Genomic DNA, 15,952 nt, shown 5'->3' with positions numbered 1-15,952 from the left:
CAGGCTATTCACCCTTTTAGACATAATATTTCTTAAGTTGATCCATATTAACTAGTCCGAATATTTCTTCGTTGTTGTGGTCTACGAGTTTCACAGCTTTTCCTAGTAGAATTTCTTTGATAGTGAATGGGTCGCTCCAGTTGGGCCTGAATTTTCCTCTTGGGTCATGAATTGGGGCTCTTTGTTCTCGAAGAACAAGTTTGCCCACCTCTATGTGGCGGGGTTTCACATTTTTTTAAAGGCCCTGGCCATTCTCAATTGATACTTCTTTAGATTATTCATGGCCTTTATGCGCCTTTAATCAAGAAAACTAAGCTCATCATGTCTGGCCTTAACCCACTCTCCTTCAGGTAGCTGATTATCAAGAAACACCCTTAGGGATGGTACCAAGATTTCCACGGGTAGAATTGCCTCAAACCCATACACCAAAGAGAAAGGAGTTGCTCCTACTGAAGATCGTATAAAAGTTCAGTATGCCCATAAGGCAAAGGGTAACTTATCAGCCCAATCCTTATGTGTTTCTGCCATTTTTTGCAGAATGACTTTGATATTCTTGTTGGCTGCCTCTACTGCCCCATTGGTCTACGGCCTGCAAGTGGTAGATCGATGCCTTCTGATACTAAACTTTGTGTAGATTTTGTCGATCTTGCCCTAAAAATTGGATCCCTAATCTGATATCAATTCTTGAGGTACTCCATAGCAGATGTGAGGACTACATAGGACTGAACTTCTATCCACTTGGTGAAATAATCAATGGCTACCAAGATGAACTCATGGCCATTGAATGCTTTTGGGTTGAATTTTTCAATGATATTGATGCCCCAAGTGGAGAATGGCCAAGGTGAACTGAGCGAATGCAACTCTGTTGGTAGGATATGTATGATGTTAGCAAATATCTGAAACTTGTGATATTTCTTGATGAAGTCCACATAATCCGCTTTCATTGTGTTCTAGTAATATCCTAGCCTGAGGATCTTCTTAAATAACATCTTGGCATTAATGTGGGGTCCACAAAGACCTTAATGAATTTCTTCTATGATAGTTGTAGCTTGTTCCTCATCTACACACAACAACTATATTCCATCATAGGATATCCTATATAATAGATCCTCTTGGAGAATAAACTGGGTGGCATATCTTCTCAGAAACTTCTTCTCTTTGTTAGTTGCTTCAACTAAATACTTCCTTTCCTTGATGAAATCCACTATGTGAGCGAACCAAGACCGACCATCTATAGTGAGAGAGTTCACTGAATTTTGATAAATGGGCCTGCTTCTTTGTTCTACCAAGAATGGTCAGACTCTAGCCATAGGGTTGCACTCTACCATAGAAGCCAAGGTTGCAAGAGCATCAGCAAACTTGTTATTAACCCTCTGGAAGTATTCGAACGAAATCTTCTCAAAGTGTTCAATCACCTCTTCCAGATGCTCTTGATATGGCTTTAGTTTTTCATCTCTAGTTTTTCACTTTCCTTACGTCTAACAGATGACAGTGGATGAATCTCTATAAACCTTGATCCTTTTCACCCCAATGGTTAAAGCAGTTTCGAGCCCCAAAGCACAAGCTTCAAACTCAGCAATGTTGTTGGTATAAGGGAAGTCGAGGTGGAATGAAGAAGGTAAATAAAGACCGTCAGGAGTGACAAGCAATACTCTCACACCACATCCCTTCTGATTGGCTACTCCATTAAAGAATAACTGCCATTCATTAACTGTCTTTTCCCTCTATTGTGGCGATTCCTTCATCAGAAAAGGCATCATCCAAGGTCTTCCACCTTTTGCGGGGTGGGCAGCCAAATGATCGGCTATGGCTTACCCCTTGATAGATTTCTGAGTAACATAGATGGTGTCAAACTCTGATAGAATAAGTAACCAACGGGCCATCCTTCTTGTTAAGGCCGGTTTCTTGAAGAGATATTTGATGGGATCCATCGTTGAGATCAAATGCACCAGATAGGAAATCATGCAAAGTCGTAACCTTTTAGTTGCCCAAATCAACGAAGCACAAGTTCTTTCCAAAGATGTGTACTGGGTCTTATATTCCAGAAACTTCTTGTTGAGGTAATATATGGCATGCTTTGCCCCCTTTTTCGTTTCCTTATGTGCTAGCAAAGAGCCCATGGAATACTCTCCCATGGACAGTTACAACAAAAGTGGTTCTCCTTCCACTGGTGGTGTCAATACTGGTGGGTTCATAAGGCACTCCTTGATCTTATTAAAGTCTTATTGGCATTGGTCATTTCATTCCGTGGGTTGATCCTTAGCAGCTTGAAAATTGGTTCACAGATTGTAGTCAACTGAGCTATAAATCTGCTAATATATTGGATGTGACCTAGAAATCCTCGTATTTGCTTCTCAGTCCGAGGTGAGGGCATTTCCTGAATTGCCTTGATCTTGATAGGGTCAACTTCAATGCCTCTTTCACTCACTAAGAAGCCTAACAACTTTCTCGCCATTGCCCTGAATACACACTTCTGAGGGTTCAACTTCAACTGATACTTCTTGATTCTTTCAAAGAATCGCCTTAATGCGGGAACATGCCCCTGTCGATCTTTAGACTTTACTATCATGTCATCCACATAGAATTTCACATCTTTGTTTATCATGTCATACAATATGGCTGTGGCTGCTCTTTGATAGGTTGCCCCAGCATTCTTCAGTCCAAAAGGCATCACCTTGTAACAATAGGTTCCCTATGGAGTGGTGAAGGCTATTTTCTCATGATCCTCTGGGTGCATGCTTATTTGGTTGTATATCGAGAATCCATCCATGAATAATAATAAAGCATAACCCACCATACTATCCACCAATACATCAATGTGAGGTAATGGGAAATCATCTTTAGGGCTTACTTTGTTAAGATATCGGTAGTCTACAAACATTCGTACCTTTCCATCTTTCTTTGGTATTGGTACAATATTGGCCAACCATTGGGGGTACTTCACCACTTGTAAGAAACCCACATTCCATTACCTCACAACTTCTTCTATGATCTTCTCACTCCATTCTGGCCGCATTCTTCGAGCTTCTATTTTATCGGCTTTTCCCCAGGGCAAGTCGGCAATTGATGCTACACAATACCAAGAATATCCTCGTAAGACCAAGCAAAGACCTCGATGAATTGCTTTAGAAGATTACTCATCCATTCTACTTCTTCGTCATCAAGGGTAGTACCAATTTTTACCTCTCAAAGGCATTGGTCGATTCCTAGATTAATAACTCGAGTATCCTCATGGATGGGTTGGGCTTTCTTTAGTTTGCATTGCTTTATTAATTCTTGATATTTATTAAGATCATCATTGGAAAAAGGAGGTAAGTCATACTCAGAATCATAAATTTCATTCATGAAATAAGGAGTAACAGATTCTTCATACAAGGACTCTGGACTCTTCTCAAAAGGGTAGTGCCAATTTTTACCTCTCGAAGGCATTGGTTGATTCCTAGATTAATAACTCGAGTATCCTCATGGATGGGTTGGGCTTTCTTTGGTTTGCATTGCTTTATTAATTCTTGATATTTATTAAGATCATCATCGGAAAAAGGAGGTAAGTCATACTCAGAATCATAAATTTCACTCATGAAAGGAGTAACAAATTCGTCAAACTAGGACTCTGGACTCTTCTCAAAAGGGGAGATTGACACAGAATCACAAACAACAGATTCGACTATAGACTCAACAACTGGATTGATGCTTTCACTAGGGGTAATCAGGCTAGTTGACTCAAAGGCATGAGCAAACTTAAAGTTTTCTCCAATGCTTGTCCAATTCAGAAATGGTTCAGTGGCTTGATGGATGAGGAGATGTGGCAAAGGGCCTTCTTCGCCTTCTGAGAAAGTTGTTGCTATTTCTTTAGTGGCACAATGGTTCCTCTGGATAGATGCCTACTTCTTCATGAATACCAGCTGATCAATCTCGCGTTTCCAAGTTTACAAGAGAAAGTGCTTAAAGTGAATCAAGAACCAGTCCAAAGGTGGGAGCCACTCATTGGTACCACATCCTCTCTCCTACAAAATCCTGAAGATTATTCTCTCTCCTTGCCACCTCACAAGATCTTGAAGATGTTATGCAGAGATTCCTTTCTGATTTAATCAAGATTGCAAGATATTGGTTAATATTGCAAGGAAGGAATAGAATTTGTTAATTTTGGAAACGGATTCTCTCTTTCCTCACACAAAATCTCAGAGAATGAGGATTTTTACCAAGATTTTATTTTATTTTATTTTCTTTCTTTTCTTAAAGAAGACTTGTAGAAGGAAGGAGGCAAGACAAAAGCCCTATAAAAGCCCCTTCCTCCCCCCTCCTAATTATCATTCCGTTTAGTTTACTTTTTAGGTTATGCTTAGTTTTCTTCTTTCTCTCCCTCTCTCACTCTCTTCAGTTTTAGTTATTCTTTATTTTTTCTTTAATCACTTTTGTAATAGTTTTTTATGTCAATTAATACAATCACTCTTTTATTCTTATTCAGCCTTTTATGTTTTGATCTATGCAATTGAGTTGTAATTTTTTAAAGCTATAGTTCTAGGCTTAGATCTAGGTGACAAGATCACAAGCCGTGGAGCATCTTTTTTTTCAAGTTCAGTTTTTTTTGTTTCAAGATTTGTTTTCTCTACTACTAAAAATTTCAGATTTGGTTTATTCAGATTTAGTTTTTAGTACTGGTAGTATCTCAAATCACCCAAGCTTTCAAGTTCGAGGGTTGAAGTTCAAGTAAGTAGGCTCCTTTAATAGTCTTCTCCCCCCCTCTCATTCCCTCTTCTGACTACCCTTTCTTTCTTAGTTTAGGATTTTAATTTCAGTCGTGACATTATTGCTATCCCTTTCCCCCAAGGTTCATGGCTAGTGTATGTGTTGGCTTTGCCCCTCCTTGCCATAGAACCATCAATTTATTACTTTTATTTTAATTGTCTCCCTTTCCCTAAAGCCAAGTAGAGTAACCTTTGTAAGAGTGACTCTCTGGTCAAGTAGGGAAGCTCATAATATGATGCATCCCTCGGGCTAAGTAGAAAACCCTACTTGTGAGTCTCTCTCTAGCTTTCTCCCCTTTCTTTTACTTTATTTTGATTTCAGTATTTTTTTCCTTTTTTCTTTTTTAATTGCGTGGGTTGTTTATTTTCACTTATTTATTTATTTAATTTTATTTGCGTGGCTTGCGTCTTTAAATTCTTAGATGATGAATGGTTAGGTCGTTATTTTAGATACATATGTTTAGAACGGTAGTTAGAATTAGATCACAACCATTAATAGGTTCACTTTCGCATTATTAAAAGAAAAAAAAATAAAGTGGCTGCTCTCTCTGAGTTCGACACATAGCTACACTGATCTGTATGCTTGCGGTTACATTTAGAATCTCAAACAAGTTTTTGGACATCTTTTTTTGGTGCCGCTGCCGGGGAGACAGTTCCATGTTATTTTTCACTTTCTTTTGGTAAATCGGAGTGCTTTGTTTGCCTTGTTTTGTTTTTCCTTTTCTTTTATTGAATTCCTGAGAAGAACAACTTGCAATAATGGTTGTATCGGTGGAGGTCGCCATGCCTTACAGTATGATAAAGACAAGTTTCGCCCTATAGCAGTACCTCAGGAATTTACCTGAGCATCCCCGGATCCCTGCCGGTAAGCTCTCAAAAATCCAAAAAACAAATCAAAAAAATGAAAAAAATCATAAAAAAAATTTTGCTATCCATTATTTTGTGCTTGTCTTACTCTAGTTGTGGGTAGTTTTCTGTTGCATGAGTGTTAGGTGGGTACATAATACTAAGAATTGGTTAGAAAGAAGAGATCCAACAAGCAGTGACCTTGTACGTTTGCTCTCTTTAAAACCCTTCAATATGGGAGACCAACAGTAAAACCCTTCACCTAAATCTCTGAAAGATAGGTTCTACCTTGCTAGAATAGCCCAACCTTCCTGCATAGTTCTACCACAAGCCCAGGGCAATAATTTTGAACTCAAATCTCAATACATCACTATGTTGTCCCACTTCCATGGGTTGACCTCTGAGGATGCATACCTATTTATAAGGAAATTTGAAGAGTTATGTGTTCTAATTAAGATCCAATAGCTTTCTGATGATGTTGTTAAGCTTAGGTTTATCACTTTTGCATTGAAAGACCAAGCTAAGAAGTGATTGTATGGGTTACCCACAAATTCCTTAACCTCATGGGAATAGTTCACAGTTGTCTTCCTTTAGAAGTTTTTCCCAACTCATAAGACCAATAAGCTTATAAGTGATATCCTTCAGTTTAGGCAAAAGCCTGGTGAGTCATTTTCCAAACTTATGGAGAGATTTAAGGATCTACTCCAAGAATGCCCTCACCATGGCCTAGACCTATGGCATTTATGTCAAATAATTTATGAGGGTATTGATTACCCAACTAAACAAATGATAGATTCTATGTGCCCTGAGGGATTCACAACCTTTACAGATGAAGGAAAGGCATGAGAATTCTTACTTGAATTAGCTGACAAAACTAGTGAGTGGGAATCAACCCAAGAGAATGAAAGAACCATAGGAGGAAAAGGACATTTTGTGGATGGGATAGTAGCCAAGGAATCCCATTTGGATAGCCTAATCAAGAGAATTGAGGCTATTATTCCTAGAGAGCCATCATCAATCAATTTGGTTAAGATTTGTGCTTGGTGCCAGTCCCCTGGACATCTCATAGAAGAATGCCCCAACACCTCTGGGGGTACTTCTAATGATAGTGTTAATGCCTTATACCAGAATAATCCATATAGTAACACCTACAATCCAGGATGGAGAAATCACCCAAATTTCTCTTGGAATCAGGGCAACCAAGCAGGACCTTCCAATTTCTATAATCAAGGTCAACCTGGACCCTAAAGGCCTCCCTTTGCACAACAATCTTTTTCTCAAAATACTTTTCCTAGGTCAAATGTAGGACCTCAGGCTAGTTTTCCTAGGGCCCCTCTCCTATCATCTTATCAGCAACCCCCTAGGTTTACCAACACTGGAGAGGCAAGTAGAATAAGTGACTTGGAAAAAAATATGGTCATCCTCATGACCAGCCATCAAAATCTTACGAGAGAACTCACTCAAGTTGTCTCAATTATGCATGAGAGGGAGAAAGGAACTTTACCCAGTCAACTAGAGCCTAACCCTAGGCATCATCGGCCTGTTAGTTCACAAACATCAACTAATACACCACTGAATATAGTACAAGGTCAGACCCAACAAGGGCCCTCTAACCAATGTAATGTTGTTTATGCCCTTAGGAGTGGTAGAGAGTACCTACAGAGCGTTCCTAAATCTTCCTCATCTATTACTCATGTTAACTCTCCTTCAGTTGAGGACACAAGTGTGCCTCTTGTTTCAGGTTCGTCTGATGAACCTAAAGATTTTTCTGAAACTAAAGATGATTTGGTTGAGGAAACCAAAAATGATTCTTCTGAACAGGGGCAAATCCCTAACAGTCCTTATGTTCATCCTGTCCCATTTCCTAATCGCTTGGTAAACAAAAGGAAGACTGCTTCCATGGAAAAAATTTTAAAAGTCTTCAAAAAGGTAGAAGTGAACATCCCCCTTTTGGATGCCATATCCCAGATCCCCACCTATGTAAAAGTACTAAAAGATTTGTATACTCACAAACGTATCACTAGTGTGCCCAAAAAGGCATTCTTGGCAGGTAATATTAGTTCCATAATTACTCAGCCTATAGCAGCCAAGTATAAGGATCCAGGAAGCCCTACCATATCTTGTGTCATAGGCAACACCTACATTGAGTATGCCTTACTTGACCTTGGTGCAAGTGTGAATCTTTTACCTTACCATGTGTACAAGCAACTTGGATTGGGAGAATTGAAAGCCACTGGAATTACTCTTCAGTTGGCATATAGGTCTGTTAAAATTTCTAAAGGGATGGTTGAGGATGTCTTACTAAAGGTGGGGGAATTTATGTTTCCTATTGATTTTATTGTGTTAGATACCAAGCCCTTCTCAACCAAGGATGAGATCCCAATAATCCTAGAAAGAGCATTCTTGGCTACCAGTAATGCATTAATCAACTGTCGGAATGGTTTCCTAAGATTATCTTTTGGTAACCAAACTGTTGAGTTTAACATGTTTACGATAGGCAAGCAACCACATATGGAAGAAGAGATTAATATGATTGAGGATTTCTGGATTTTTCTGATGATTTAATTACTTGATATTAGTTTTGATTCAGAATTTAAAGAGTGTATGGATGAGTTGGATGATGATAGTGAAAATTTCTTTTCTGAAGTCTTGAGTCTTCACATACCTATGGAGCCCTTAGGATCCCTTTCCAATTCCATTCCCAAACCTTCCATAGTTGAGCCCCCTAAGCTAGATCTTAAGGAGTTGCCATCTAATTTGAGGTATGCTTTCCTAGGGCCTAACTAGACTCTTCCTGTAATAATTTCTTCAAATTTGACTTCTAGCCAGGAAGAGGAGTTACTTAAAGTGTTAAAAGATAATAAGGAAGCCCTAGGTTGGACCATGGCTGATATCAAGGGTATAAGCCCTTCTATTGTGCAACGTCATATACATCTTATGGAGGACTCCAAACCATCCACAGAACCCCAAAGAAGAGCTAACCCAGTGATGATGGAAGCTATTAAGAAAGAGATCCTCAAGTGCTTGGATCATGGAATAATTTATCCTATTTCTGACAGCCAATGGGTAAGCCCAGTTCACATAGTGCCTTAGAAGTCTAGTGTGACTGTAGCTCCCAATGTCAATAATAAACTAATTTCAACCCGTGTCCAATCTGGGTGGAGAGTGTGCATAGACTATAGGAAACTTAAAGTGGCAACCTGGAAGGACCACTTCCCATTGCCATTCATTGACCAGATGTTAGAGAGGTTAGCTGGACATAAATACTATTGTTTCCTTGATAGATATTCTAGCTATAACTAGATCCCAATTGCTTTAGAGAACCACCATAAGACCACTTTTACATGCCCATATGGAACATTTGCTTAATGGCGTATGCCTTTTGGGCTTTGTAATGCCCCTGCTACGTTCCAACGATGCATGATGAGGATATTTTCTGACATGGTCAAAAAATTCTTAGAAGTATTTATGGATGATTTTTCAATTCATGGGAATTCCTATTCTGAATGTCTTCATCATCTTTCTCTAGTTTTGAAAAGGTGCATATCCAAGAATTGATTTTGAATTGGGAGAAATGTCATTTTATGGTTAAATCTGGTATTGTTTTAGGCCATGTAATATCCAAGGAGGGAATTAAGATAAATAGAGTCAAAGTGGATTTAATTGATAATTTACCACCTCCTCAATCTGTTAAGGACGTCCGATCTTTTCTAGGGCATGCGGGCTTCTACAGAAGGTTTATGAAGAACTTTAGTCAGTTAGCCCGACCTCTCACTTCATTACTTGCCAAAGATCAAACTTTTGAGTTTTCTAAAGAGTGCCTAGAATCCTTCAAACAACTTAAGGAGTTAACCAATGCACCCATTGTTCAACCACCTGTTTGGACTGAACCTTTTGAACTAATGTGTGATGATTTAAATTTTTCCCTAGGAGTGGTTTTGGGTCAAAGGATTAATAAGTTGTCCACTGTCATTTATTGTGCTGGTAGGACCTTAAATGATGCACAACTCAATTATACAACCACTGAAAAAGAATTTTTAGCGATTGTGCTTGCATTAGAAAAGTTTCGGTCTTACTTAGTTGGTTCACATGTGGTGGTGTATACTGATCATTCTGGTCTCAGATACTTAGTTCAGAAGAAGGATGCCAAAGCCCATCTCATTAGGTGGGTTTTACTTTTGCAAGAGTTTGATTTAGAAATTAGGGATAAAAAAGGAGTTGAAAACTTAGTTACAGACTATTTATCCCGGTGTCCCAATTTCTTGATTGTCGATTCTCCAGTCAATGAGAACTTTCCAGATGAACAGTTATTTGCAGTGTCTAATGAACCATGGTTTGCTGACATTGTCAACTTCTTAGTTTCAGGTGTGACTCCGGATCACTGGTCCACCCAAGATAAGTATAGATTTTATTCACAAGTTAAGCACTTTTTCTGGGATGATCCTTATTTGTTTAAGATATGTCCAGATCAGATTATCCGACGATGTGTTCCTGATCATGAGCAACATTCTATTATCTCTTTTTGTCATGATCATGCATGTGGTGGACACTTTGGACCTAAGAAAACTGCTGCAAAGGTTCTCCAATGCGGATTTTATTGGCCCACTCTTTTCAGATATGCTTTTGATTTTTGCAAGGCTTGTCCTGCCTGCTAGTATTTTGGCAGTATCAGTAAGAGGAACATGATGCCCCTCAACCCTATTTTGATAGTTGAGATCTTTGATGTTTGGGGCATCGATTTTATGGGACCATTCCCTAATTCCTTTGGTAATTCGTACATACTTTTGACCATTGATTATGTTTCTAAATGGATAGAGGCCATACCTTGCAAAACTAATGACCACAAAGTGGTGGTCCAATTTCTCAAAGAGAATATTTTTTTCCGCTTTGGTGCACTACGTGCAATAATTAGTGATTGAGTCCGCGAAAAGATTGGGGCTATGGTAACTAAACCGGTGGCTCACTTTTTCTAAGTAATGGGGAAGAGGACCGAAACATGCCACTTAAAGACTCTACTGAGTCAAAGATGGGCTGTCAAGAATGTAGAGGAGCTAGGATGGGCAGTCAATTTATGCTTGCAGAATGCCTTTCCTAGCGATTTATAAATGTTCACTTAGCCCCATCTCTTGACTCCGTACCTGAGAACAGAATATACGAACAAATTCATGCAAGCCTATTCTCATTGGGCTTCCCCACCCATCGCTCCGGGTTCGAGTAGAGGTCCGACAAGTTGATACGAACCATGTGAAACCTATTTCAGTGAAATGGAATTGGTGTTCAATGTAGGTGTCTAATAGGTAGATCAAACAAATCGTGGAGAAAACTGTTAATCCCAACCGTAAGGATTGGTCCCTTAGGCTCATTGATGCCTTGTGGGCCCATCGGACTGCATTCAAGACCGATCTTGGTCAGTCTCCCTACCGTTTGGTGTATGGGAAAGCTTGTCACTTACCAGTTGAGTTAGAGCATAAGGCCTTTTGGGCCATCAAGAAGCTCAAATTTGATTTGTCTGATGCGGGAATTCATCGTAGGCTCCAACTATCTGAGTTGGAGGAACTTAGGAATGAAGCCTATGAAAGTTCTAGGATTTACAAGGAAAAGACCAAAGCTTTCCATGATAAACACATTCTGCGTAAATCTTTTGCAATTGGTGATAAGGTCTTATTGTACAACTCTCGATTGCATCTTTTTCCTGGTAAGCTTAGATCCCGATGGGATGGCCCATTTATTGTCCATAATATATATCCCCATGGGGCTGTGGAGATTTTGAATCCAGGAACAGGGGTAATTTCGAAGGTTAATGGTCAGCATTTGAAGCCATTCCTCGAGTTTCCTAATACTAGTAGTGAAGAGGTCATGGATCTCCATGAACCTCTTTACACTGATGACTAACTTTTAATCACATATGACCCCCTTGCATTGTCTTCGTTTTTAATTCTTTCCATGCATTGAGAACATTGCATGACTTAAGTGTGGGGGAGGGAAACCAGTTTCTGCTTTTTTCACTTTATTTTATTTTTTTTCTTTTTGTTTTTTTTGAGCTTGCTAAAGGATGAAGTCCTACTTTGGCTTTTGGCTAATGATCATACCATTCAGTTGCTTGATGTATGAAAATAAAAGTTTTGACTAAGGTACCCATTTTGAACGTATAAAAACCCTGTTGAGAAGAAAGAAACAAGCCTGTGTCTTAAGATGAGACTTTCTTTTGAAAAATAACAGACCCCTGTTTTATGGTGTTGGATCATATGTAAGTCTGTGGGTTCCTTGTACTTTTGATTTGGAGTTGAGACCTTCTTTTTAATTTGGCATGGGTTGATAAATGCACAATTTTAAATGAAATGTGAAATGTGGTATAAAGAAGAATAAGAGTTGATTCCCTTGGAACTAGACAGGGCATTGCGCCTCAGGAAGCGTGGTGTCTTGATCGAAATTCCTTGGGAGGAAACTTCTGAAGGAACTCTAGCATCACTGTCTTTGTGGGCATATGCGAAAAGCAAAGCTACATAGTAACTTGGGTGTCTGGTGTTTGCTCCACCATGTCATTAAGGCTAAAAGTAGTGGAGTAGAATAAAGTTTAAGCGGAAAAAAAAAGGAGAAAAAAATGTGCAAATGTCATTAATGCTTAGGAATATGTTTTGGTTAAAAACACTCCAACGCCTTAGTCATTGGTTCCCTATTTCTTCACAAGTGGTTTTGCCTTAAAATAAGGATGTTTTGGAAGAGACGAGGTGAGTTCCAAATTAAGAAATATTCTAGTGCCTAGAATTGATCAAGGTTAATAAAAGTTCAAGTATGGGGGTCCCTTGTAAGAAAAATTATCTTTGCTATGGATCGGTATAAGCCTTACCTTTAGCCAAGGTTGGGATTTATTTATTCTGAATTTTGGGTGTATATTCACTGCAAACACCCATGAGACACAACTCGTCCACTAGGGTAACTTAGGGGTTTAAAGGCTTGTTGCACATGCTAAGTGCAATCGTGATTCCTACGAAAGTGAGTTAGGCTTTTTCTTTCATTTCTTTATTTATTTATCTTGCTCGAGGACGAGCAAAAGTCAAGTATGGGAGAATTTGATGAGCACAATAATGTGTGAAATCTTAGGGATATAAGTGTACATTTTGCCCCACTTTGGATAGTACTACTTTTATTTTTCTTGTTTTTTTTTTTAGTTTCCAAGTTTACAAGAGAAAGTGTTTAAAGTGAATCAAGAACCAGTCCAAAGGTGGGACCCACTCATTGGTACCACATCCTCTCACCTATAAAATCCTAAGATCATTCTCTCTCCTTGCCACCTCACAAGATATTGAAGATGCTATGCAGAGATTCCTTTCTGATTTAGTCAAGATTACAAGATATTGGTTAATAATGCAAGGAAGGAATAAAATTTGTTAATTTTGGAAACGGATTCTCTTTTTCCTCACATAATATCTCAAAGAATGAGGATTTTTACCAAGATTTTATTTTATTTTATTTTCTTTCTTTTCTTAAAGAAGACTTGTAGAAGGAAGGAGGCAAGACAAAAGCCCTATAAAAGCCCCTTCCTCCCCCCTCCTAATTATTATTCCCCTTATTTTACTTTCTAGTTTATGCTTAGTTTTCTTCTTTCTCTCCCTCTCTCACTCTCTTTAGTTTTAGTTCTTCTTTATTTTTGCTTTAATCACTTTTGTAATAGTTTTTTATGTCAATTAATGCAATTCACTCTTTTATTCTTATTCAGCCTTTTATGTTTATGATCTATGCAATTGAGTTGTAATTTTTAAAGTTATAGTTCTAGGCTTAGATCTAGGTGACAAGATCACAAGCTGTGGAGCATCTTTTTTTTCAAGTTCAGTTTTTTTTTTATTTCAAGATTTGTTTTCTCTAGTACTAAAAATTTCAGATTTGGTTTATTCAGATCTGGTTTTTAGTACTGGTAGTATCTCAAATCACCCAAGTTTTCAAGTTCAAGGGTTGAAGTTCAAGTAAGTAAGCTCCTTCAATAGTCTTCTCTCCCCCCTCTCATTCCCTCTTCTGACTACCCTTTCTTTCTTAATTTAGGATTTTAATTTCAGTCATTACATTATTGCTATCCCTTTCCCCCAAAGTTCATGGCTAGTGTATGTGTTGGCTTTGCCCCTCATAGCCATAAAACCATCAATTTATTACTTTTATTTTAATTGTCTCATTTTCCTTAAAGTCAAGTAGAGTAACCCTTGTAAGAGTGACTCTCTGGTCAAGTAGGGAAGCTCATATCATGATGCATCCCTCGGGCTAAGTAGGGAAACCTACTTGTGAGTTTCTCTCTAGCTTTCTCCCATTTCTTTTACTTTATTTTTATTTCAACATTTTTTTCTTTATTTTTAATTGTGTGGGTTGTTTATTTTCACTTATTTATTTATTTAATTTTAATTGCGTGGCTTGTGTCTTTAAATTCTTAGATGACGAATGGTTAGGACGTTATTTTAGATACATATGTTTAGGACGGTAGTTAGAATTAGATCACAACCATTAATAGGTTTACTTTCACATTATTAAAAGAAAAAAAATAAAGTGGCTGCTCTCCCTGAGTTCGACCCGTAGCTACACTGATCCGTACGCTTGTGGTTACATTTAAAATCTCAAACAAGTTTTTGGCGCCGTTGCCAGGGAGACAATTCCATGTTATTTTTCACTTTCTTTTAGTAAATCGGAGTGCTTTGTTGTTTTTCCTTTTCTTTTATTGAATTCCTGAGAAGAACAACTTGTAATAATAGTTGTATCGGTGGAGGTCGCCATGCCTTACAGTATGATAAAGACAGGTTTCGCCCTATAGCAGTACCTCAGGAATTGACCTGAGCAACCCCGAATCTCTATCGGTAAGCTCTAAAAAAAAAATAAAAAAAATAAAAAAAAATCATTAAAAAATCATAAAAAAAAATTTTCTATCCATTCTTTTGTGCTTGTCTTACTCTAATTGTGGGTAGTTTTCTATTGCATGAGTGTTAGGTGGGTACGTAATACCAAGAATCGGTTAGAAATAAGAGATCCAACAAGTAGTGACCTTATACATTTGCTCTCTTTAAAACCCTTCAATATGGGAGACCAACAACAAAACCCTTCACCTAAATCTCTGAAAGATAGGTTCTACCCTGCTAGAACAACCCAACCTTCTTGCATAGTTCTACCACAAGCCCAGAGCAATAATTTTGAACTCAAATCTCAATACATCACTATGTTGCCCCACTTCCATGGGTTGACCTTTGAGGATGCATACCTATTTCTAAGGGAATTTGAAGAGGTATGTGTTCTAATTAAGATCCAACAGCTTTCTGATGATGCTGTTAAGCTTAGGTTTATCACTTTTGCATTGAAAGACCAAGCTAAGAAGTGGTTGTATGGGTTACCCAAAAATTTCATAACCTTATGGGAACAATTTACAGTTGTCTTCCTTAAGAAGTTTTTCCCTACTCACAAGACCAATAAGCTTAGAAGTGATATCCTTCAATTTAGGCAAAAGCTTAGTGAGTCATTTTCCAAACTTATAGAGAGATTCAAGGATCTACTCCAAGAATGCCCTCACCATGGCTTAGACCTATGGCATTTATGTCAAATAATTTATGAGGGTATTGATTACCCAACTAAACAAATGATAGAGTCTATGTGCCCTGAGGGATTCATATCCTTTACAGAAGAAGGAAAGGCATGGAAATTCTTACTTGACTTAGCTGACAAAACTCGTGAGTGGGAATCAACCCAAGAGAGTGAAAGAACCATAGGAGAAAAAGGATATTTTGTGGATGGGATAGTAGCCAAGGAAGCCCATTTGGATAGCCAAATCAAGAGAATTGAGGCTATTGTTCCTAGAGAGCCATCATCAGTCAATTTGGTTAAGATTTGTGCTTGGTGTCAGTCCCCTGGACATCTCCTAGAAGAATGTCCCAACACCTCTGGGGGCACTTCTAATGATAGTGTTAATGCCTTATACCAGAATAATCCATATAGTAATACCTACAATCTAGGATGGAGAAATCACCCAAATTTCTCTTGGAATCAGGGCAACCAAGCAGGGCCTTCCAATTTCCATAATCAAGGTCAACCTGGACTCCAAAGGCCTCCCTTTGCATAACAATCTTTTTCTCAAAATACTTTTCCTAGGTCAAATGTAGGACCTCAGGCTAGTTTTCCTAGGGCCCCTCTCCTATCATCTTATCAGCAACCCCCTGGGTTTACCAACACTGGAGAGGCAAGTAGAATAAGTGACTTGAAAAAAAATATGGCCCTCCTCATGACAAGCCATCAAAATCTTACGAGAAAACTTACTCAAGTTGTCTTAATTATACGTGAGAGTGAGAAAGAAACTTTACCCAGTCAACCAGAGCCTAACCCTAGGCATCATCAACCTG

General features: G+C 38.5%; 2 non-coding genes across 2 annotated transcripts; both read right to left on the bottom strand.

Moving 5' to 3' along the window:
* Nucleotides 1-6,212: 6,212 nt before the first annotated feature.
* LOC122083028 lies at nucleotides 6,213-6,319 on the bottom strand. The gene has a single exon (XR_006141553.1). It is a non-coding gene; the product is annotated as a small nucleolar RNA R71 (small nucleolar RNA).
* An 8,711-nt stretch (nucleotides 6,320-15,030) lies between these two features.
* LOC122083026 lies at nucleotides 15,031-15,137 on the bottom strand. The gene has a single exon (XR_006141551.1). It is a non-coding gene; the product is annotated as a small nucleolar RNA R71 (small nucleolar RNA).
* Between the last annotated feature and the right edge of the window lie 815 nt (nucleotides 15,138-15,952).

The sequence above is a fragment of the Macadamia integrifolia genome, chromosome 6 (assembly GCF_013358625.1).
Source record: "Macadamia integrifolia cultivar HAES 741 chromosome 6, SCU_Mint_v3, whole genome shotgun sequence".
Classification (NCBI taxonomy): Eukaryota; Viridiplantae; Streptophyta; class Magnoliopsida; order Proteales; family Proteaceae; genus Macadamia; species Macadamia integrifolia.
Note: the sequence above shows the minus strand (reverse complement) of the source record. Positions and strands in the feature narration are given on the sequence as shown.